This window comes from Protopterus annectens, chromosome 6.part0 (assembly GCF_019279795.1).
Source record: "Protopterus annectens isolate FY-2018-M chromosome 6.part0, PAN1.0, whole genome shotgun sequence".
Classification (NCBI taxonomy): domain Eukaryota; kingdom Metazoa; phylum Chordata; order Ceratodontiformes; family Protopteridae; genus Protopterus; species Protopterus annectens.
Genome location: NC_056737.1, coordinates 1,550,349,631 through 1,550,375,649, shown reverse-complemented (window position 1 = coordinate 1,550,375,649; position 26,019 = coordinate 1,550,349,631). Strand labels below are relative to the sequence as shown.

Below are 26,019 nucleotides of genomic sequence, written 5' to 3'. Positions count from 1 at the left end.
GAGTGAAGCAGCCCATGTCGTTTTACCATCCTGAGGTATGCAAGATGGTGTGACCCACTGCAATGGCAAAACTTGCTGGAAAGAGAGGTTTATGTTATGAAGCACTGTGGGATAAGGGAGTGTTAGGCTATGGTAAGCCATGTCCATGTGGCTGCCCTCATGGAGCTTGGATGGAAGTGTACACACCCACTGGAGAATGAAATAGCAGGCCCCCACCTGTCAAGTAGAGAAGGTGTCAGATTTATAAGAGTTTGAATAATTGTGTCAGATTTATAAGAGTTTGAATAATTGTGAGCCAAGTAAGAAGTCACCTGTTTGTTTGATTGGCAGTCATGTAGCTTTCCAAGTTGTTAAAGCAGTGCTATTTCTGTCAAGTGGGGAGAGAGTAATGAGAATTCAAATTTTTGTTTATAATTTCTACTGCTTCAAGTTGCATCTCTTTTGTATTTTCTTTATTGCTTATAGTTTCTGTATTATACCCTCAGTTAATATATCTGCTATAGCTATTGTGTTGTCAAGCAACTTTTTAACATTAGTTACTGACACTGACTCGTATTACATGTACTTTCAGCTGATGTCCTTCAAGGATGCATCTGCAGTCCTAACAAATGGGTTGTCCTGGCCTCAGGCAGCCCTTCAAAGTCTGGGTCTGGCCTCGTTTGATGTCGCACTTCACCCGGCGTCATAGCTGCAGTTCAGCGGGTATAAAGGCATCACCATTTTCCTCAGTCTTTCTTGCAAGCAGAAGCTGTTGGTCAGAACCAGAGATTGCTACTACCGAAGACTTCTAAAAGCTGGGACTCTTTCTTGCCTCAGCCGATGTCAGAAAAAGTGATTAACTGTTTAACTTGTGGGAAACAAATAACTCATAAAGATTGCCACTCTTACTGCCTACCTTGTTTAGGCCCAGACCACAGCAGCTTGTCTAGCCTGTGCTTCCTTCAACTGACGGACACTTAGACGTCGGTCGGAGTTTGCAGAGGAGTTTTTCGCCCGCTTTTGCTTATATCATGACTTCACAATTAGCTAAAGGACCGACACTCACGGTCCGTGGAAACCGAGTCCGAGGTTCTTCCTTGCATGCCTCCTTCTACCGAGGCCTCTTCCAGCATGGCTGAATCTGCTACGGAAAATCCTCCTGCTCTTACAGTTTCTCAGGATTTATCAGATACTATCCCCTTAGATGTATCTACTCCTGCACGTGGAGCTGCTAGGCCCCCTGCATCCATATCAATTAAGGCTTTTGCCAGGGCTAAAGCAGAAAAATCTTCAAAGGCCGTGCCTGCTAAAACCCCCTCTCACAGGCCTAGCTGTAGTACTCAAATGCTTAGTCTAGCAGAGGATCTCATTTCTTTGATCAGGGGAACCCAGTCTCACCCTGACAGGGCCTCTCACCCACCTCCAGAGAAGAGGCCTAGAGCAGAGCCCCCTGAGCCAGTTTCTTCAGATTACTCCTCTGATGATTCAGAAAATACAAATCCTCCAGAAGGCCCTTATTCTCCATATGAGGACTCTGATGCAGAGGATTCCATACCTTCTGCCTCTCCTCCTGAGGAATTTTCTTTTGGGGAAACCTTGCATGCTATGAGGGAACAATTTCAATGGCAGGGCCAGGATTTTTCAGACTCTAGGAAAAGGCTTAGGACCTTTTACATTTACCACAGCATAGGCCTTTAGCTATTCCTCCAGTACTTACAGTTGTGGATGATGCATTTAATGATGCTTGTACTGCCCCTGACTCACTGCCTCCGGCCCCTGCTAAGCCCGACAGATGCTACAGGGTTCCGGACACACATTATCATTTGTATAAGGCTCCTATTGCAGATCCTGAAACTATTTCACAGGGCCCCAAAGCTGTAGCAGCTGCCTCTGCCAAAACCCCTCCTCTGAAAGAGAATCTAGGGCATTGGAGAGATGGGGTAAAAAAGTTTATACTTCTGCTACTCTTTCGGCTAGGGCCTTAAACTGTCAATTCCACATGATTCAGTATCAGGAATTTCTGTTGGATTGGCTCACTAAAAAACTGTCCTCGCCTGAGCCTTTAGACCGTAAGTCCCTTCAGGATTTGGTGCATAACACTCAGCAGGTCAGTAATCATTCCTTAAAATGCGGCTATGATGCACTGGAGGCTTCCTTTAGATCAGCTATGACTGGTACAGTGATCAGAAGACATGCATGGTTAAAAGAGCAATCCTTACCAGACCATGTAAAGTCAAAGCTTCTAGATGCTCCCATGGAAAAGCACAGTTTGTTTGGTTCCCCTGCACAGCAAGTGTTGAAGAAGGTGGAAGAAAAAGCTAAATCTGTCCAGACAGTCAAGGATTTCTTACAGGTCCAGCCTCCGAGGTTTAGTAGGAACTGGCCTTCCAAGAATTGGTCCTTTCCAGACACCACCAGAGCACAGAGAAGCAGAAATAGATGCCCTAGAGGCAGAGGTCAATCCAGAGGTGCCTACAGGGGACGTCAGTGGCAGCCTAACAGCCAGAGAACTACTGCCACAGATCCAGCCACTACAACTTCCACAGGACAATCACAGTGACTTGGCTCTGAAACCGCCCACCAGGGAACAACTGGCAGCACCCTTAGGTGGAAAGCTAGCCTTATTTTCAGTAAATTGGCATTACATTACAGGAGACAAATGGATTTTACAGACAATAGACAAAGGCTACCGGTTTCACTTCCATACTCTTCCAAGGAAGAGAGGAATGCCAAACTTACCTCCAAACCAAAGGACAAACGCTCTACAGCAAATAGACCACTTACTAAGGATGAGAGCTATAGAAAAGGTACCGGTTATGGAACAAGGACAAGGATTTTATTCAAGGCTTTTCCTAGTACCAAGAAAGGAAAACCAATGGAGACCTATCCTCGACCTGTCCGCTCTAAACACATATCTCATTGTTCCAAAATTCAAAATGCTGACCCTACAGCAACTCCTTCCCATGCTGGGCAAGGAGTCTTGGCTGGTGACTCTGGATCTCAAGGAGGCATACCTGCACGCCCCATACGACCAAATTGCAGAAGATACCTCAGATTTCTTGCAGGATCAGAGCATTATCAATTCTCAGCATTGCCTTTTGGCTTATCTACTGCGCCCAGAGTATTCACGAAATGCCTGGCATCAGTAATTGCTCATTGCAGGCTTCAGGAGTTCAAATTTATCCATACCTGGACGACTGCCTGTTACAAGCGGACAGCAAAGACAAATTAACAAAAGATTTGAAAAGGTTATTCACCTGCTGCAAGCCCTGGGATACACAGTCAACACAAAAAAGTCAAGGCTGATACCATCCCAAAGGATAACCTTCTTGGGTGCAGAACTGGACACATCAAACCAGATGGCATTCCTCACAGCAGAAAAACAGAAGCAGCTACCACTCTATTTCATGGCATTAACAATGCAGAACCAGCTTACAGCAAGGAAAATCCTGCAAGCCCTGGGTTACATGGCATCCTGCATAATATTAATTCCACATGCCAGACTACATATAAGGAAGTTGCAATGGTACCTGAGGAATTTATGGTCTCAGCACAAGCACAGCCTAGAAACCCAAATTCCAATAATTCCATGCCTGAAGCAAGAATTCCAGTGGTGGGCCCAGGCCTGTCAATTGAACAAAGGACTGCCCTTCCACAGGCCTCACCAAGCCAGACTATCACCACGGTCGCCTCAGACCTCGGTTGGGGGCACACATGGTGGACAAGTGCATACAAGGCTTATGGACTCAAGACCAGATGAACCTACACATAAATCAAAAAGAGATGCTGGCAGTAAAACAGGCAATTCAGACATTCAGACCATTTCTTCAACAGGGTCATTTGCTGATAAGGACGGACAACACCACAGTTATGTGGTATATCAATAAACAGGGAGGCACACATTCATATCCTCTATGCCGGATGGCAATGGACCTCTGGAATGTGGCCCTGAGCCTCAACATTCAGCTCCAGGCCATATTTGTGCCAGGAAAAGAAAATATACTAGCAGACATCTTAAGCAGAACCACCACGGATGCCCACGAATGGATGCTGCATCCAGACATCTTCAAAACCATCACAAGGAAATGGGGACTGCCAGAAATAGACCTGTTCGCATCCCCACACAACCACCAATTGAAAAAATTCTGCACAAGGACATACCACCCACTTGCTTGGAAGGTGGACTCCCTATCCTTCAGTTGGGAAAACCTGACAGCATATGCATTCCCACCTCTTCCTTTGATGCACAAAGTGCTACTGAAGATCAAAGAAGATCACCCGAGGATCATCTTGATAGCTCCAGACTGGCCGAGGCAACATTGGTACCCGCTACTGAGGAGTATGTCCCGGGAACACGCATGGCCTCTACCCCTACTACCTCTACTGCTAACACAGAACAACTTCAAAACCCTGCATCCAAACTTGAAAACACTGCAGCTAGCTGCTTGGAGCATTGCATAAGGCAAAATAACCCAGATTTATCTCAAAGGGTTAAAGACATTATCTTGGAGGCTCGCAGACCCTCAACAAGGAAAACTTATTCAGCAAAATGGAAAAGATATCTCATTTGGAGTGCAACAAAAGGAGTAGATGCATCATTGGCAAACATGGCTAACATCCTGGAATACTTAGCAGAGCTTTTCCACAGTGGTCTATCTTACTCCTCCATTAAGATTCATGCATCAGCAATTTCAGCAGAATACAACATGGATCCTCCAGTCTTTTCTCAACCTCTACTCAGGCAGTTTCTCAGAGGAATTAAAAATGCAAAGCCACCAAGGAAACCACCATTGCCTACATGGGACTTGAACTTTGTGTTAGAAAAGTTGACACTCCCCCCTTTTGAACCAGCAGCAATGGCAGAATTACAGTACTCATTCCTGCTTGCAATCACTTTAGCTAGAAGGGTTTCTGAATTACAGGCATTAATGGCAGTACAGCCCTTCCTTATCTTCCATCAGGATAGAGTGTCCATGAGAACTAATCCTACCTTTATGCCAAAGGTGGTCTCCAGGGTATCATTAAACCAAGCAATACACCTACCAACATTCTTCTCCAACCCGCAGAACAGGGGGGAAAGATTGCTGCATACCTTGGATGTACACAGGCAATTGCGCTACTACCTGGACAGAACCAAGAACAATAGAAAAACTGACCAGCTTCTGGTAGCATATGCAACAGGAATGGAAGGAAAAGCAATTTCAAAACAAACAATCTCAAAATGGATAGGAAATTGCATTAGATTTTGTTACTCTTTTCATGGAAAGGCAACTCCAGAAAACATCAAACCTCACTCCACAAGGGCTACAGCCACTACTACAGCTTTCTTACGAGGAGTGGCTACCAAAGACATTTTAGAGGCTGCTACTTGGAGCATACATTTGCCAAGCATTATAACCTACCTTTATACTCCAGATCCCAAGCAGGTTTTGCCACTGCTGTTTTGCAAGGGATCTTAACTACACCATAAACTCTTACTGCCTCCTTAGTGCCTCCTCCCCCAGTTTGGCTATGGTATTCTACCCATTTGTTAGGACTGCAGATGCATCCTTGAAGGACATAGTACAGTTTTGTACCTACCATAAATGTAGATGTCTGAGAGGTATGCGTCTGCAGTCAGGATTACCCACCCTCCTTCCCCTCTGTGGTACTCCTAGGGTATTTGCCCATCTTGTAGCCAGCTGGGGGAATCTATTATGGTGTATTTGTTTGTATATATGTATATACATGTTTATTTCTATTTGCTCTCTCTTGTTTGGAAACATTTGCATTTATCCAAATTTAGCCTTCCTAGAGGGCACCTGGCATCTGGGGCAAGAAACACTGAGGAAAATGGCGTCGGCTGATGCCTTTATACCCGCTGAACTGCAGCTATGACGTCGGGTGAAGTGCGACATCAGCCGAGGCCAGACCCAGACTTTGCTGCCTGAGGCCAGGAAAACCCATTTGTTAGGACTGCAGATGCATACCTCTCGGACATCTACATTTATGGTAGGTACAAAACTGTACTTTTTCCTTAATTCAGTGAATACTTTGTTTTCCTTTTCTGCATTATGTTCTGCAACCTTCCCTACTGCTCTCTCAAGTCATGTTCCATATTTTGACATCTTTTGAAGCCTTCTGGTCTGTTTTTGTGCTTCAGCCACTTTTGTCAGCAGTTGTTCAATAACAATCAAAATAGCATGAACACAATATGTTTTTAAGTAATCATTTAAACCATCAAGTAAGCCATCTACTGTTTACTGTTTTCTGAATTGTATAGTCTTGTTTATTATAACATAACAGACCATCAATCATTTAACAAATGACAAATATTTTACAGAATCTTTTCATAACATGCTGCTGTCGTTAATTTCTTTAAATTGCTTTATGAGCTACAGTATGGAATCTGACCATCGATTCAATGTATCCTGATCATGCAGTGCAGGACATCTTTGCACTTAGCCTGTTTCCTGACCTATTCCGTGGTCAATTAATGCCTAAAAGTTTGCTTTTCCTAATAAAGTACTCTCCAGAATAATGACCTCTCCTGTGAGGAATGTTTTCCTGGGAGCAATTACTTAGTCTGTTTTTGGCAGAGTTAACAACCATGGTCACTTAGTACATTTTCTGGAACTTCTTTACTTGATCCTTCTGCCTTTCATTGTTTTGGGAATAATGTTGGTCATGGCTTAAAAGGCTCACTTGACCAACCCACTTACTTGCTTAACAAACATAAATAAGTCAATACATGCATACATAAATGTGTGCATTTGGCATTGTGCCGATTACCAGATAGCCTTATACTCAAGTCTGGCCATCACACAATCCCACTTGTAGAATGTGCAAGTGCACTTTTTACAAGTCGCTCAAATGTTGAGAGTTTCAGGTGCTAATATTATTTAGAGAAATTCAGAGTCTTGCATACCTTAATCTCAAAGAATGCCTTTATACTGCTACTACAGTACCCTAATGATGTAACGGTATTTGCATCCTGGCCAAAATATATATACTTTGGGCTGTCAGTGGTAATATCACAAATCCAGTAGTTATCAGTTAATTTCCATAAAAATATTCCTTACTTTGCGGCACATTTTGTCACCTGTCCAGGCAGCTGCATTTTAATGTTAATTCTGTACTTGACTCATAAAGCATGCACAATTTTAAGTTCTTATGTTCATTACAGTATTTGCCTTTTTTTTTTTGTTTGTAAGTCACATGTAAAGAGACAAAAGTTAATAAAAATATACTTCCACTTAACTTTTTGTAATCCACTCACTCTTATTCAACTGGCTTTGTAGTGCTTTCATAGTCTGGAAATCTCTTGTGGTCTCCAGAAATCAAATATACTTCTATATGAATCAAGAGATTTCTAGCATCCATCCTGAGTATAGAATATTCAAGTGATGTGCATGGGTTAGGATATCCTGTTGATGTGAAAGCAAAGCAATATATCCAGTTTTCAGTTCACCTCAGGTTTTTCACAATTTTCCTAACTTGCATAATCCTGTCTTGGCCTACTCTTTCATTACAGTACATTTGTCTACCATGTTTTTTTGTGTTCTTGTATATCCACCTGTTGCTTCTCAGGTTGCTATTGAATGGCTATTGATCTTTCTTTTGAGGCCTTCAAGACATTCTGTAGTTCTTGCCTGGGACTTTAACCTGAACTCTGTTCAGACTAATTTAATTCTGTGATGTCCAGATAATATTCCACTTAACTGCTACCAAATAATGTGACATCCGGACAATACCCCACCAGATGTCCAACAATAATGTGACATTCCCTACTATCCTGGATCAGTAACTGAGGAGCTTCAGTCCTCAAAACTGATGTCAAAATAGAGTGTGAGACTGCCACTTAAACAGGAGTAATATTTCACAATTTCCCCTAAGAGCACAACAGCAACATGCGGTATAACCTGGGACTGGACTGTGTACTTCTATCCACCCTTAATGTACACTTCAGAGCAATGTGCCCCAGTTTAAGATCTCTGTACACTCGCACTTAAATTAAATCTCACACATACAAACACATCTGGAAAATCCTGACACACATTTCCAGCTGTGTCCCTTAATGCTGCCACCAATCAGAGTGTCTTCATGCCCTTTTAAAGGCTGTCCAGTTTTGAAATTAAATATTAAAACAAAAAGTAGCAAATGACCTAAGTACCCAGGCTTTCAGAGTGACCTGGGAAGTTATCAAGGTAAGTATAAGCATCTGAAATCACTAAAGATAACACTGGTTGACAAACCTCAATGTAAGTTAATAAAAATATTTACTAATGAGTAAAATAATTAAAAATATAAAGCAGTAATTTCCAATAAACAATCTGAACTCAATCGCCAGAAAAATGAAATCAATACTGAATGATAGAAATCCAACATTTAGAAAAACTCTGATTAGTTATAATTTCCTATCTGACTAAACACTCTCCCTGATCTAAACTAAATTAGTGCAACAGAGCAAAGGCAGGCTTACAGTTCTTGGTGAGTCCTTTTGGGTATCCACTGCCCAGTACATATGTGAACAACTCACAACTGTCTGTTAACTGACTGACAACTGTAACTGACTGTTAATTGTCTTCAGCAGGTTCTTTTATAGACTAGCCTAACTGCTACAACTGTTCCAGTTCTAATTTTCATTTCATTTTTTGAAAGTCAACCAGCAGCTGTCTTCTAAAAGTTCCTTCCTGTCTTTCAGTTTCTGACAGTAACTCATAGCAACTGTCAACATTCCAATGACATCATCTGCAGATCAGTTGAATCTGAGACAGTTTGCATTTAGAATCTTTCTTCACAAATGTGCCTAGTTAGAAATGTAAAATGACACTGTTCGTCTTTAAACATTCTGTGCAAACAGATTATAAAGCAACATGTAAGAACTTGTTTACAATGTCATAGCTAGTCATGCTGGCATATAATACACAGGTTAATCTGAAATTATGTGCAAAACCTCAGTCAGACATGCTAGCACAAATAACGAATATAACTGTGTCTAATTTCTTCACATTTCTCCCACCCTGTGACTCGAGCATGGTGTTCAAGGTGCAGTCTCTCTAACTCCAGACAGATTTTCAGGTCGTCTGAAGAAAATGTGGACTGTCCTGTCTAGGGAGGCTATGCATCCCCAGTACCAAAATGGATATCCAAATGGCTGGTCTGAGCTCAAACTGCAACTAAGGCTGAAATCATTGCTTCGTTAGTCAGGTTGGCATGCACCAGTCCTCTGGCTTCACACTCCTTGGCCTACTGGTTCTTTGTCAGCTTACTACAGTCTTTTGTTGGCATCTTTGTCTGCTATCCCTGACCAACTACAAATAAACTGTGATGGACTGAGATTCTGTATGTTTGTTTACTTTGTGGCTGTTGAATGTACACACATTAATGACACCTACCCACAGGCTACTGAAGTCCAATTAAAAATCCCACACTGCTGCTACCAATTAATGTGACGTCAAGATAATATTCCACTGAACTGCCACCAGATAATGAGACATCCGGACAATACCCCACCAAATGCCCAACAATGTCACGTTTCCCGCTATCCTGGGTCAGTAACAGAGGAGCTTCAATCCCCACTACTGACTCCAATGTGAGACTGTCACTTTACAGGAGTAATATTTCACAGTTTTCCCCTAACAACACAAAAGGAACACGCTCTGTTACCTGGGTCTGGACTGTGTACTTCTGTCCACCCTTAATGAAACTCATTATTATATACTTCCATGCAGTATGTCCCAGTTTAAGAACTCTGATATACTCGCACTTAAATTAAATCTCACTCATCCAAACACTTCTGGGAAAGCCTGACACATTTCCAGCTGTGTCCCTTCTGCAAAATAATATGGTAATGCTTTCACCAATCAGAGTGTCTTCATGCCCTTTTAAAGGGGTGTCCAAATATGAAAATTAAATATTAAAATCAATAGTAGCAAATGACCTAAGCAGCCAGGATTTTGGAGTAGCCTGGGAAGTTGTCAAGGCGAGTTCTCAAATCACTAAAGAAAACACTGATTGAACAGCCACAATGTAAGTTAAAATATTTAATAATGAGTAAAATGATTACAAATATAAAACAGTAATTTCCAATAAACAGAACTCAATCACTAGGAAAATGAAATCAATACTGAAGGATAGAAATCCAACATTTGCAAATTAACTGATTAGTTATAATTTCCCATCTGTCTAAAGAACACTGTCCCTGATCTAAACTAAATTACTGCAACAGAGCAGAGGCAAGCTTACAGTTCTTTGCGAGTCCTTTTGGATATCCACTGCACAGTACATCTGTGAACAACTCACAACTGGATGTTGACTGACAACTGTAATGGACTGTTAGTTGTCTTCAGTAGGCTAGACTAGCCTGTCACAACTGTTTTCAGTTCTAATTTTCATTTCATATTTTGAAAATCAACCAGCAGCTGTTTTCTAAAAGTTCCTTTCTGTCTTTCAGCTTCTGACAGTAACTCATAGCAACTGTCAGCATTCCAGTGACACCCTCTGCAGATGAGCTGAATCTGAGACAGTTTGCCTTTAGAATCTTTCTTCACAAACATGCACAGTTAGAAATGTAAAAGGACACTGTTCAAGTCTTTAAACATTTGGTACAACCAGATTACAAATCAACATGTAAGAACTTGTTTACTGTACCATAGCTAGTCATGCTGGCATATAATACACAGGTTAACCTGAAATTATGTACAAAATCTCAGCGAGACATACTAGCAGAAATAAGTGTCTAATTTCTTCACATTTTGTACACCTTTTGACTCTTGAATTTCAGAAGCCCTTAAATATCCTTCTGTAAAAAGTTTTCTTAGTAATATTAACTTCATTTTTGGAATGAACTCTTTAACATGTATACAGCAAAATAGATTTCAAAGTGATAAGATGTATGCCAGCTTTGGGTCAAAACAGTTTCACAGACCAATTTTAGTTGCCTTTCATTTTTTCTAAATAGAAGAACTTGAGCCTAGTGTGAATGTGCGCAGTTAAGTTAGATGCTGTATTAAAAAGTGTTAGTGAGGCATTCTGATGAATTGTTTTTGTATCATGCTTGAAAGAAAAATAGGTTGACCAGTTACCAAACAAATCCCTTTCATGTGGCTAGCTAACAGCATTATATTTTGCTAGAGATAATAGAACATTTGGGCAGAGAACTGAAGGATCTTTTCCCTAGGCCAGCAGTTGTCACAGCAGCCTTCTTTAAAAATGTATCTACTAAGTTATTTGTGAACATGCTACTTGGACAACCATTCATGCATGCTCTGTATATTGCAGTCTAGATGTCCATTGTTGATACAGAGTAGGATTTGTTTCTGCTGTCTTCAATGATGTGCTGTGTGTGTGCTTGGGTCTGACTATCCATTTGTTGCTGGTAATTTTTGCTCATAATTTATAGTACAATACTCTTATCCATATATTGAAGTCCTAAAGAACTGGTCCTTATGATGAACATAGTACAGATCACTGAGTGTACTCTGTTAAAAAAATTCACTTATGACATAGACAATCATACATTTGTATAAATGAAAATAAACCATATTTTTATAATCTTAGTTGCAGTCATTATACATCACAAACCGTATTGACATAATTTTAGTTGCATATATTATACATCACTTACAATTTACCCAGTCATTGTCAGACTTTACATAGCTCATTCATATCCTGCTTTTTTAAACCTCATTTCTCCCCTGTATGTGTTGTTCCCACAATTCTCTTTTTTCTTATGTCATTTGCTCTTACCCTTTTCTAAAGATCCCAGTTCTAGTCATTTTATCTCTGTTACTATATTCACTACTTCTAGTACAGTTGGTTTAGACTTTGATTTCCATTTTCTTGTAATTGCTTTTTTGGCAGCCACCATAATTAGACTCAGCCAGTCCTTTCTCTGTCTAGGCATTTCCAATTCTGTATCATAGCTAAGAAGTCTCATTTCTGTAGTTTAACCAATTTGCTCACCCAATATCTCTGAGTCTGCAGGGAGTCTTTAAAGTCTGCAAATTCATTACAGTCCCAGAACACATGTTCCCAATTACCTCTTTGTTCCCTGTCAAATCGCCAACATTTGCTGTCTACCCACGGAAAACCTCTCTGTAGTCTACGTAGGGTATAAAAATATACGTGTAAACATTTCCAAGCAAAAATCTTAAATCTTCTAGATTTTATTGCATATTTAGGAGACTTGCATACAGTGGATATAAAAAGTGTACACACCCCTGTTAAAATTCCAGGTTTTTGTGATATAAAAAATGAGACTACAGTAAATCATTTCAAACCTTTTTCCACCTTTAAGGTGACCTATAACCTGTACAATTCAATTGAAAAACAAACTAATCTGTTAGGGGGAAATATAAAAAATAAAAAACTACAGTAAGCTGGTTGCATAAGTGTGCACACCCTTAAACTAATACTTAGCTGAAGCACTTTTTGATTTATTTACAGCATTCAGTCTTCTTTGGTGGGAGTCTATCAGCATGGCACATCTTGACTTGGTAATATTTGCCCACTCTTCCTTGCAAAAGCACTCCGAATCTGTTAGATTGCAAGGACATCTCTTGTGCACAGCCCTCTTCGGGTCACCCCACAGATTTTCAATTGGATTTAGGTGTGGGCAGTTCAGGGAATGTTTATATAATGCCTTATTAGAATTAAGTTTTAAGATGTCATAATTATGTATTCATATTCTCTTACGAATTGTATAAAAGTTGGGAAAACTTGATCAGAGGGCAATATAAAGTGACCCCCTTGGTAACACAATTACCAGTGCCTAATGTTCTCTTTGTAACCTAATTGTCCGAGTTCTTCATCCATAATACAAGGGCACATACTGCAACATCCACATTTCCATGTACCCATGAAGGGTTTACCTTTGGGTACAGTGTATTGGTGTTCAAATAAATTTTTAAAAATCCTACCTTTTTTATATACAAAACTAGGGTCTTCCCCGAGGGAGTTAAATAAATCCTCAGTATTCTAGTTCTTGGTAGTAGTTTACACATCAACATTCCACTGAGTCTGTGAATTATTTGGATGCAACTATATATAAAGACACTTGGGCTGGTTGTTTTTTGTCATCATTGTACAGAAAACCAACTTTTTCGATTACATACCTACATTTTAAGTGGTCACCCATTTCACTATAAGAACATGCTAAGGGCCATGTAGTTAGGTTGGCCCGTATGTGTTCCAAATTTAATATTTTTATGATGGAATGTGACAAATTAGTGTTTTTTGGAGAAATGTTCTCTGGTGGAATTGCTATCCCAACCATATGATGAAGTATCCAAAGGTTGGGGTACTAAATATTGCCCTTTATTAAGCTTGGATACTTAGAGCTCCATCAAGACCCTGGCAGGGTTAAATCTGTGTCTCTTTCTGACAAAGGGTAATACCCTAATTCCCTGGTGATTAGATACAACTCTGATTCTAGGTCCATTAAAAATATTGTGACCAAGAGCTGAAATATTTTATAAGTGGATGAAGATTGAACTCCCTTTAGGAGGCTCCTAGTTTTGTATATAAAATGGGTAAGAATTTTAAAAATGTATTTGAGCACCAATACACTGTACCCAAAGGTGGGACCCCTCAAGGGTACATGGAAATGTGAATGCTGTAGTCAGTGCCCTTATATTTTGGAACAAGGACTTGCTATTTTGGACAAGTGGGTCTACGAAGATATTAGCCCCAGGTACCCGGGCAATTGTGCCAAGGGATTCATTTATATTGACCTCTGTTCAAGTTGCCTCAGCTTTTGCATTGGGAAAACAGACTATTTTAGAATTTATGAACATAATTACAGCATCTTAAAACTTAATTCTAATAACGAGTTCTACAGACATTCCCTGAACTGTCTGAATTTTTCTGAGTTCATGTTTGGTTTACTTGAAGTGGTCCCACCGAATGAAAGTGTAGGTCCTTGGGAAAACTAGGACTATTCAGGGAACTCATTTGGCAGTTCAGATTGAATGCTTTTCTCACACCCGGACTCAATGAGCAATTTTGTATTCTCCTAGTATTAAAAGTAAGAGCTGCAAAGTTATGATTCTACTTATATTTTTAACCTTATTGGTTAGTTTACTTTATTTTAGATCATACTTGAATTACTGTTCTATGAGTATAAAGATTTGTTGTTCATTTTCGTTTTTATAGTATATGGTTTTAAAGTCGTTTTAAATGCCATGGTCCTTTTATGTTAAATGATGGTCACGCAGTTCATTAAACCGACTATTTAACAGGATAATTTATGATGTTATTTGTTCTGATGAAGTCCTGCTACCACTACAGGGATGAAAGCACTAAACCATATTATGTTTACTTGATTTGGAACTGTTGATTATTGAAGTGTGTTTTTTGTATACAGATTTTTTTGAGACTCAGTTTTAACTGGGTTGTGGTGGATACTCCTTTTCCTGACCCTACATGAGTGTTTTGGTTGGCTGCTTCACTGCTTATTGTCTCCTGCTCATTTTCCCAGAGGTCAGCAAAGCTTCGAGTCCTAGCCTGCATTCAAGAAGTATTGTACTTGTATCCAGTGTCATACAGGCAAAGTTAAGTACCTTTGATTGCTAAATTGCACTTAAGTTATTTTGAGTGATCGCTACTGTTTCCTGCTTTTTGTGTGTGTATTGCTCTTCCTCTCACTGTTAGTGATGTAAAACTGTGTTGGAATTGCCTTCAGCAAGGGATTTCCAGATAGTTGTTTTAAGTGGTTTTTGGTAGTATTTCACTTGTTGGACTTTTCTACAGTGTTTTTACATTAGGAGGACTGGGTTTATTCATCTTGTGGAAGGAGGTATTTGTCTGGTCTGTCTGAGTTGGGAGATGCAAAAAAGGGCTCATTGTGTGGTCATTCTATTGACCAGAGGGCTCGTTGGTTATTTTCTGTTTTTTTTCTGTGCTAGTATGAATTTTGCATCTTTGCATATGTTAGCAGTGTTTTGTACAGTAGCAAACAGCTAGAAAGAATGGCTCATAAAACTGTACCCTGTAAAGCAGCAGTATAGTGCAAATAGCTTGTGTGCCAGAAAGCTTAGAGTAGCTAGTTGGGAGTCAAGTGGTAATACGTACAGATTTAGTTGAATTCAGTATTGTGTAAACATCAAAATTAGTTGAATTTAGTACTGTTTAGTATAATCTGCACTGATAAAGCACCCATAAAAGCCTTCTAACCCCATACATCACCCCCTTGTAGCTCATCAATCAAAGGACTGGGAGAGTATGCAATTTCCTAATTTCTTTGTAACCAGCTTGCTGGAGATGGGCATCTTGAGACAATGTAGCAAACGTCTCATGTTTACTGACAACCACTTAATCCTTAAAGAAGCAGACACAGTGTGCAAGAGATGTACTTACACAGTGACACTGAAGGCTAAACTCTCACATAAAAATGCACATCAGGTTGTCGAACCCACACACACAGCACCCACCTCACATAGTACACAACACACACACAGACTAATGTATGCTGAGGCACTTAAGTAATCTTCCTAAACAACAAAGCATGCCTAATTCACCCATTGTCAGAGTTATGCCTTATCAAGCCTAAAGGCACTTGGGGGGGAGTACCTAACACCACGCACAGTGTTACTGTCAGTGGAGCCCCAAACACTAAGCCCCATAAGACAAGCAAACACACTTCCCAGGACTCTCCCATTGTAAGGTATACTGATGGCTCTCTAACCAGACTGGACAAGGAGAAGATAACTGTCAATTGCTTATCTGGAGCCAGAATCTGCTGAATCATGCATGCAGTAAAAGTCATTATGCCACAGGTACCAGTATGATTTCATCATAGTCCATGTAGGTGTAAATGACTTGCAATGTGCCTCCCAAGAGTATATGAAGACAGACATTATGGAGCTTTCAGACTGTGTCTCCGGCTTCTGAGTCAAGCATCATTCACCAAGAATGATGCCACAATATGGGAAAAAATAATTAATTTCTACAACTGACTGTTTTTCCTGCTATCACTGTAACAGGATCCATTAGTTTTCAGCTTGGGTTGACATGGTTAACAGACCAAGTTGCTTTACCAAGGATGGTCTTTTGAATACTGGCTAAAACTTTATCCACCCCCTCATTGTGCCTTTTTTGGGCAATGCTAAATTGAGAAACATACCAACATAGCAAATTCAGCTCCACTGAAACACAGCGTGTTACTGCTCAGGCAGGAGCCTAAACAAAAAAACTGCACTCCCTCCAAGCCCCTCCTCATACTTGAGAATATAGACATCTGTGCAGTTACCAAGACATGGTTTAAAGTGCAGAGTACCCCAGCAGTGCAAGGTTTCAGTGCCGCCCCCACTTTTAGACAAGTAGCTCAACAGAAAAGGGCTAAAGGAGGAGGTGTCTCAGTATATATACATCAATAGTAAACATACTTCTAGGATGGTCAAACAGGATGAAGTGCTGGAGTTCCTCCATGTGCAGATCACAATATACAAAATCCTGTACATATGCTAGCCAGCTAAGGTCACTCTGTATGTCCCAAGAAGATCATAATGCATACTTGGACCTACTGGAGACACTTTTTCCATCCAGTCTAACATCTTCTCATGGGAGACTTTAATTACCCCTCTATAGACTGGAAGTCTACACAGCCTCACATCTACAGGCATAGAGATTCCTGGACTTCATAAATACAAACACTCTTGACCAAATAGTGAAAATACCCACTAGATGCTCCAGCATACAGGTCCTCATGCTTATAAATATAAGAGAACCCCCCCAACCTCCAGTGTCTTAGCCTTCCTGGTAAGGTCCAGCCGTAAAGCAGTCGTCTTCGAAATCAAAATCGGCACCATAATCCATCAAAGCCAGAAACAGTTGGGAACTATTCCAAGGCAAATGACCTTTTATTAAGTGATTTTCAAAATTCAATACCCTCCTAACACAGAGAACACAGCAGCCTATGCTGAATTGCTCCCAGAAGCTCTGTACAACCATGTCAGTGGCTGCTGTCCCTACCAAAAGTAAGCCCAGGACTAGCCCCAGAAACAAGACACTCTGGTGGCATCCCAAATTTAAACAAGATATACCACTGAAAGAAAATAATTATGACAAAAATCTGGAAGGGTAATTTCCATAAAGACAGAAAATCTCTCATCAAAGTAAATAGGCAACTAAGAGGGCTGATTAGATCAAGCAAAGCCAACTTTGAGGTTAAGATAGTTTCCCAAGTTAAGATAACTATATGGCCTTCCACAGCTCTTATCAGAAACCTCAAGGGAAGCACACAGCAATATGCTGAATTGGTGGTTAATGCTGCCACATTCACTGAGCCTGGTGGTATAGCTACCCTGTTAGCGGACAAATTAAATTCCACCTTTCCCCTCTCTTACCCCCAACCATCCCCTCAAAAATTCCCTCAGACATAACCCCTCCAGCTATAACTAGGGAGCTTATATTGGCTGCACTCACTATAGCCAAGAACACCGTCTCAGTGGGCCCTGATAACATCCCAGGATGCCTCCTGAATAGTCTAAAATGACTTATCAGGACCCTTAGAGTCATTTAACTGTAGTCTTAAATCAGGTTTTCTGTTACATGAGTGGAAGACTACAACAGTCATCTGCCTTCATAAGGGAGGACCTTCAACAGATCCCGGAAACTACAGACCCAGCAATCTGGCTAGTCTTATTTGCAAAGCCATGTAAATTATCAACAAGGGTAGGAGAGCTCCAGTCACTGGATCCATTCCAGTTTGGCTTTATAATGCTTACTGAATCTGGTAGACTTTTTTGAAAAGGTCATTAAGGCAATGGATGAGAGGAAAACTGTGCATACTGCCTACCTAGATCTGGCTAAAGCATTAGATACAATAATCAACACTGGCATTGTCAGCAAACCTATGGAACCTAGGTATAAACCCCTTTATAACACACTGCATAGCTAGCTGGCTCACTGATGGGACTCAGGTGGTTAAAATTGGGGAGGCCACCTCCACAAAGAGGTCAGTCACCAGTGAAGTCCCCCAGGGCTCTATTCTGAGCCTACTCCTCTTTGGCATCTGCTTCTCAGATGTCAAAGACAATGTTAGAGGCCATTGGCTGACCAAGTTCGCAGATGACTGAAAACTGGGAGCAGTCATTGAATCCCCTCAAGATGAGAATACCCTTCAGGAAGGTTTAATACAGGCAAACAGACAAATGCTTGATGCCAAAACCATGGCTTAAAACTCCGTACCAAGAAATGTGGTATAGTATATTTTGGAAAGTCTACCACCCCAGGTAAATACATCCTCAATAAAACACCGTTAAAAGTTGCTTCACTAGTCAGGACTCTGGGAACTAATTTAGATAGTAGCCTATCCTTCACCACCATGTGTCCAGGTTAGTAAAAAAAATAAAGTCCTATGTTGCTCAACTTATAAGCAAAGGAATGGCATCTAGGTCCAGAGAGGTCATCATACCAGTGTTACTCAGCCCTCATCAGATCCATCATAGAGTATAATGCCCCTTTCAGTATGTACCTGTCCAGATACATGCAACTGGAACGTCCACAAATACGATGTACTCTGCTGTTTGCCTGAAAGCCCTGTTCCCTGTTTCTTTACTTGGTATCATAAAGACTTCTGAGAGGTGATTTTTGCCTGGCAATACAGTATATCCCTGCACCCTGTTTAGATAAAACATTTGCACATCTGCAAAACAAACTACATTAGAACTGCTAGTTTAAAAGACCTAAGTTTTCCTTGTTACGTAAATAGGATATGTTGGAGAGAGAGAGATGTTTCCCTGAGAATTCACATTCTCTGGAACAGGCTCCCTATCGATGTGAAGCATTGTTCCTCCCTATCCCTTTTTTTAGCACAACTTAGACCAATGATTGGATAATAGGAAATGTATCCCTGGTCTGACTATTATGTCTCTGATGGACAGAGGCAGTCATTAAATTACCTCCTATGTAAATCAAATCTGTGGGTCACATTTGGGTTGCATGGCTAGGCCTATAAGGGCCCTAGTGATAGCCTAGTACACACCTATGAACTTTTGAACCTGGTTTCTTCAACACAGCAACTTGCATCCATCCCCGTCTCAGGGATGTTTAAATGTTGAAAAAGATCAAACTGAGGAATTGGCATCCACCTTCAGCTACTTCCTATTTGAACTCCTGCTGCAGTTAGTTTACTAATAAAATACCTGCAGCTGTGGGCACTACTTTATCCCTTGCAGTGCTTTGCTATGACATCTACAGAGAAGCCTTAGATATATGGGTTTAACTCTCAGTACATAAATGATGAGATGGCAAAAGACTACATGAAAGCTTAAATATGGTTGCCTGACCTTTGTCAGCTCTAAGTTAGGCTGCTGTTTTATTCATCCAATTCACTGCATACACTTTTTTTTTGGTGAGGGGGGGGGTATATTCTTCATTACACTGCTCCTCCAGCGACCTTGCCTTTTTCCCTGCTGGAATTGAAAGCGTTGTGACACATTGTCAGCATTTGAGCCTGCTCTAGGGTGTGATCATCTCAGTGTCTCATAGATTGTATGACTACACTATTGTACATGAACAAACAGGGTGGAATGAAATTTCTCTTTATCAAGATATTGCTCTATGATGGAAGAGTTTTTTTAAAAATAACTCTTGTATCAGTCCTGTTGCATATTCCAGTTGAAAGCAAAATCTGGACAGATTTGCTCAGCAAAGCAACTGAACATTGAACAAGTGTTGTGAATGGGAGCTTAACTCCTGTATGATCCATTTTCAGTATGTGGAAAACGCCAGTGTTAAACGTCTGTGTCCCCTTCAGTGTTGAGTGCAGAGGATTTCTCCCAGTTGTTGGTTGAACAGAACAGATTAATTGAAGCCTTTTTAGTCTACTGAGGAGGCATAATCATTTGTGTCTTTACCAGTGCTTGTTTTGTTGAGCTCTTGAGAAGACCAGAGCAAAGGAGGCTAAGTTGATATTGATTGATCCTGTGTGACCCACACATCATTGGTTTCTGTAGCCCAGAATGACTACTAATTCATCTTGAACTATTGATGTCTGATACAGGCACCATACTTAAACCAAATCTTACGTTTTTGCAACTTCAGCTGTGATATTCACATGGTAGATGCTCCTGTGGACATCAAAGATTTTGTATGCAGCAGTAAATGACAAAAAAAATCTGCAAGCCTGATGGCACCAAAGCAGAGTATCCATCTGCATGGTTGACAACCTGAGTTCAGAAACGGGTTCAAACCTCTTGTAGGGTTGACTGGCGGAGAATAGGATAAAGTAGCCACTGGCTAGCTTTCCTGTACCAGTAGATAGTTTGGGTAACCCAGTGACTGTGTATAACCTCTGGTGGAGACCAGCGGTCTTTCAGGCTATCTCAAGGTAAAACAATGGGATGACAGTGATGTCCTGACTTCATTGCATTAGTCACTCTCATAGCTTGAGACTTTGATCTCCCAGCTTAACTCTTACAACTCTCCTTCAACCCTTGCCATCCCAGGCTTACATGGAGTTAATGAAAAGTTGACTTTCCAAGGAGTCAAGCGGCCTATCTGGTCAATTTAGAGAGAGTACCCAGTAGCGACACAGCTATAGAAGGGAATTTAGTGTTGGTTGAACTTGGAAGATGGAGGCATTTCGATGCTATGCAGGGCATTGGTGGTGAGATAAGGCAAAAAAAAGGCAATGGTTCCAATTAACAGATTGTAGTGACTGCATGAGTTCTTGAACAAGTTAAAATATTAGTTTGTGGAAGGTTTAGTATATTGCCGCATTCACATAAATTTTGATGCTATTCCCAGTTTCTAACTGGACTGAGGCAAAATGCCATTAGCTGAAGATGTGCATCTCAAGCCCCCCCCCCCCCCAAGTTGTGTTTCCAGTTTACAACTTCTAGCAGGTGTCATGTTTGCCTTAGTAGGACTTAATTTTTGAGAGGGTAATTGATTCCCATTCAGACTGCTTCTTGTTCAAATGGTTGCCCTGAAAAAAAATATTCTAATGACCATTACATAATCTAGAATGACTTGATATTCATCTGTGAATCCCTTTATTACTTTTCACAAGGATTAAGTTACTTGGAAAACTAAGCTAGGTTTATCCTAAAAGTAGACTGTGTCACTGATAACATCAGGCACATGAGGGTTGAGAAATTTATCATTTGGTTATCTGTAGAGTGCTGTTTACCTTGAGAATCGGTGTCTTGCACTTCTTGCTAAAGACACGATGGAGGGAACTTCCTGCTCCAAAGATCAGCTGTCTGGGAAGAAGGTGGCCAGGGAACCTAGGCAGGAATATTCAGCTTTTCAGCTTCTGCTGGACGTCTCTCTCGAGCAAATGATAGCTTGGAGATTCACCTGGCTTCATTGTTGGATTCTTCTACCACAACTGGGTTGAAGGCCGACAAGGATCTGACCTTAAACACATCTGAGAAAACATTGCAGATGTCAGTTTTAGACATTTGGGGGAACATCTGCTGATTATTTCTGAGGGGCCTATGGGTGTTCCCCAAATTTTAGTCAGAGAAGAAGTCCATACTATTATTGAATGCCATCTGGTGTCTGAGTCGTTCAAATTTTAAAAAGCGGGAGTCCCCATAATGAAAAAACAGAAGACTAAACCTATCCTCAGCTCCTGCGGATCCACAGAGTGAATGGCAGTCCTTTATTCAGGCATTTAGTGCTTTGATGGCTTTAAAACCTCTTCAGGGAGTTGCTGTTCCAGCCACAGGGAACAGGAGTCCTATGAGGAGGAGGAGGAGGTTGATTCAGATGAGGAATCCCTTGCTTACTCCTTCCAGATTCCCTCTCCTTTGGACTGCGGATCAGAGGAACAAGAATCTATAAGTCCTGATACTCCCTTTGAAGAGATTCTTTTGAGGACTCTGTCTCTAGGATGACGGAATTCTTTAAATGGGATTGCACTCAGGTTTCTGAGATTCAAAAAAGGAATTGCAAGCTACTGCAGATGGAGTCTCCCAGACCATCTGTGATCTTTTCTGTGTTGGCTACTTTGGTTGGCTTTTCTAATGGCTCTAAGGCTCCAGATTCTCATCCTCCTGCTCCCAAGAAACTAGGTTTTATAGGGTGCCTGAGGGACTGTAAGTTCTTGTTCGTGTGCTTCTGCTGACCCCTCAGTGGTGTCAGTAGCATCTGACGAGCCTTCTCAATTGCTTCCTTCTCCTAAGTTACTGCCTTTTGATAGAGATGGCAGAGCTATGGAAAGGTTAGACAAGAAGGTCTGTATCTCTGTTACCTTGGCTTATAGGGCTGTTAATTATAATAGCCATATGTCCAGGTACTTGGCTGTGCCTTGCCTGGCCTGTTAGGTGATTTCTGATCTTCTAGATTCTGAAGATAAAATGTCTGTGCTTTCCTTTTTAGGGACTTCTGGGTGGCTTCTCATTCCATCAAGTGTAGTTATGATGCAGCAGATACTCCTTCTCGGACTGCTGCTTTTGAGTCCGTGATGAGGCATTCTTGGCTTTGGCCTCAACCTTTGCCTGATGATATCTAGAGGGGAATCCGTCAACTTAGCCTTAATAATAAACACTTGTTTGACAAAGCTGCTGCTGATTTAAGTCCCTTCAGGATAAGGGCAAGGCTTTAAAGGAACTTAAACGTGTGTGCTTCTCCTGTGCCTAAATTTCATTGAAACTAGCCTAATAAGTCAACCTTTGTTTGCAGGCAACCTCACTCTTCTCCTAAGGGTAAAACAGGTTGCAAGCAGCCTCCTCCTGTGAAGACTACTCAGACTTCTGTGCCTCATAATTCTCCTTTTCCTGGTAAAGCAGGTGCTGTCCGACTCTCCTATTCTTCCCAGCTACTTTGTTTCTCTTTGCCTTTCTCTCTGACTTTCTGCTTGGCTAAAGAGTACTCAGGATTCCTGAGTTCTTTCCATTATCCACCAGGGGTATTTCATGGTCTGGAAATCTCTTCACCCTGTTATGGGAATTCCTCAGACCCTTTGGGAACAGCTGTCCTTCTTTTCAGGAGTACTTTGAGATCTTTTGACTCAATGTACTATTCAAGAGATACCTATGTCCCAAAGGGGGAGGGGGAGTTTATTCCAGGATGTTTCTAGTACTCTGGAAAGAGGGTGCCTAGAGACAAATTCTAGACCTCTCTCATCTATACACTTTTCTGAAGGTGTCCTCTTTTCAAATGTTGTCCCTTCAGAGTTCCTTCTTTTGCTTCCTCGGGCTTATCTGAAATTTCTGGAATTCAAGGATGCTTATCTCCATGTCCCTATTGATCCCTTTTTCGGGAAGTTTTTACATTTCTCTGTTGCTTCCTGGCATTTTCAGTTCTCTGCTTTGCCCTTTCGATTGCCTCAAGGGTGTTCAACAAATGCCTCGCTCCTGTGATTGCATTTTGCAGGCTTTAGGAGAATACAAATATTTCCTTACTTGGAAGACCTGTTTCAGTCATCCACTCCAGAGATCTTGTTGCAAAATCTTCATTTTGCCATTTCCCTTCTGCAAAGCCTGGGGTTCACAATAAACTTCAAAAAGAGTCTTTTCTGACTCATTCTCAGGACCATGTTTTTCTGGGGTGCATGGTTCAGACTGTGCCTAGGCTGGCATCCTTGGCTCCTCCCAAGGCCTTAATACTAGTTTCCTTTTTTCAGACTGTTTTTCCACTAGCGCATCTTAACAGCCAAGGGATTTCTGAGAGCTCTGGGATTCATGGATTCCACCATTCCTATGCTCCCTTTGGCCAGACTTCACATGAGAAAGTTTCAATGGCTTCTGAAATCAGTTTGGTTTCAACATGCACATCCGCTTGTATTCATAGTTTCTCTTCTGCCTTTTCTCAAGTAGGATCTTCAGTGGTGGATTCAGCAGTTGTCTCTAAATCCAGGACAAACCTTTCATCCCTCTATTCCCTCTCAGGAGCTGTTCACAGACACTTCAGACTTGGGATGGGGAGCAGCATTTGGCTCCTTAAAGGTGCAGGGTGTTTGGTCATCTCTTCAACAGAAAGCACATCAGTATTAAAGAGATGAGAGCTCTTCTGCTGGCTCTTCAGGATTTTCATCAAAGCTTCTCCCTGGGACCTCTCAAGGTGTTCACAGACAATACCACAGTGATGTGGTATATAAACAAATGAGGGAGGGGGGACAAGGTTTTATCATCTTTGCTGGTAGGCACTCCTAGTGTGGGAACTTGCTATCCATTATCAAGTGACTCTTCAGGCAGTTATACATTCCTTTATGTCAAAATAGTGAGATAGGCACCCTGAGCAGGTCCTTACCTCAATCCCATGATTCGATGCTTTACAAGGATGTGATCTGAAATAGTTGACTTAATTTGGTCTTCAACCTGTGGATCTATGGATCCAAATCAGGTCTGACACGGCCGCATAACTAGCATTTGATCTGCGCTCCAAGATCTTCCCATTACCCATGATGCCCCCCGTTTTCTTCCTCCCTTCAGATCGCGTTTGCCGCTGAAACAGCTAGCAGTGTGGTCTGAGCTCCAAGCGTATTTTGGGTAAGTGATTTAGTTTTTGGGTCTCTTTTTTCTCTCTCTCTCTCTGTAGGATTTTTCTTCTTTCTATCCTACCTTCTCTACCTGTGTTTGGCGTCAGATATTTAACAAAAAAAAAAAAGTCGTTATTCCCTTTCCCAGTTTCCCTTTCTAGCTTTTGTGTTTGTTTGTGTGTGTGTCTGTGTGTGTGCGTGCCTGTGTTTCTTTATAGGTATCCATTATCAAGTGACTCTTCAGGCAGTTATACATTCCTTTATGTCAAAATAGTGAGATAGGCACCCTGAGCAGGTCCTTACGTCAATCCCATGATTCGATGCTTTACAAGGATGTGATCTGAAATAGAGAAGGTAGGATAGAAAGAAGAAAAATCCTACAGAGAGAGAGAGAAAAAAGAGACCCAAAAACTAAATCATTTACCAGTTGGGAGTATGTCTGATACCCCTAAACCAGAGTTTAGAAAGTGCACTGTGTGGCCATAAGCTCTCCCCAGCCAATGGCCGCACACTGTTCGTAGTTTGCCTGGGTGCTGCACATCTGCTTATCCCCTGTCCAGTCTGTGCGGGATTCAACCAGTGGGTCCTTAAGAACAGGTGGGATAAGCTCATCCTAAAGGGACTGCTTCCCTCCTCTGGGACGACAGGCCCCACACCCCCGGCTTCTGCCCCTACTTCTACTTCTTCTCCTTCCCAGGCCCCTGGGGCTCAAACTCCTGCCAAGAGGTCCAGGGAAGGAGAAAGACATCATAAAAAAAAGACAGGCCTAGGAAGCGGTCACTGGACCGCTCTGCTCCAGCAGGACCTCCACCTAAAGCTAAGCCTCCCACCAGTAAAGGTACTCCCAGCTCCACTCTCCCAGGTTTTCCCCTGAGCCAGAGGTGCCCCGGTCTCCTGTTTGAGCCTCCCCTCATCGGCACTCCCAGCCGGTGTCTGTGGCCGCCTCCTCCCATTCGACCCGGAGCCTTAGCGAGGCAGAGATGGACAGGATGATTCAGAAGTTCATCCACACCGAAATCCAGATGGGACACTTGCCTGACCCCTTTCCCTCCGGAGCGGGGAGCTTGCAGACCTTCACTCCAGTAACTCCTTTGGTTTCAGAGCCTTTGTATCGGAGGATCGCTGGGTCAGGGGGTCAGTGTCGATGGTACCTTGTACTTCGCCGGCCATTGCTGTGTCTGTCGAATCCGACCAGATCGGGTCCGAGCTCTCTCAGCAGTAGCCTCAGCGTCAAATCCAACGGGTTGGTGTCTGCTCAGAGTTTGTCAGAGCGCAGTCTTCTCCTTGGCATCAAGGCTCCTGGAGTCTCTGTCCTGACTCCCCCATCAGGTCGTAGGGGGACGGGTCCTACTGCCACTTCACAGGATGTTCGCTCCCCATCGGCCTTTGACATGGTGGAGAGGGTTCTCTCTATTTTGGCGAGACCCTTGACCATCTCGTCCTTGGACTCCGCCCCACCTCCCTCTGTTTTGGGTGTGGCCCAGACCATCCTGCCATCTCAGAGACGGCCTGTGCCTGGTTTGCCTCAGGAAGCTCCCCTGCGGGAGCAGGAAGAGGTTTACGGGTTCCCCCCAGAGAGTCCCACTGAGGAGGTTCTTCTCAAATGGACGTGCAAAAGGAGACAC

The 26,019-nt window shown here is 41.9% G+C and overlaps 1 protein-coding gene across 4 annotated transcripts in view; it reads left to right on the top strand.

The window, feature by feature from the left end:
* The window catches only part of CEP70 (centrosomal protein 70), a 2,129,610-nt gene that overhangs the window by 87,277 nt on the left and 2,016,314 nt on the right, over positions 1–26,019 (top strand). The window lies entirely within an intron of this gene.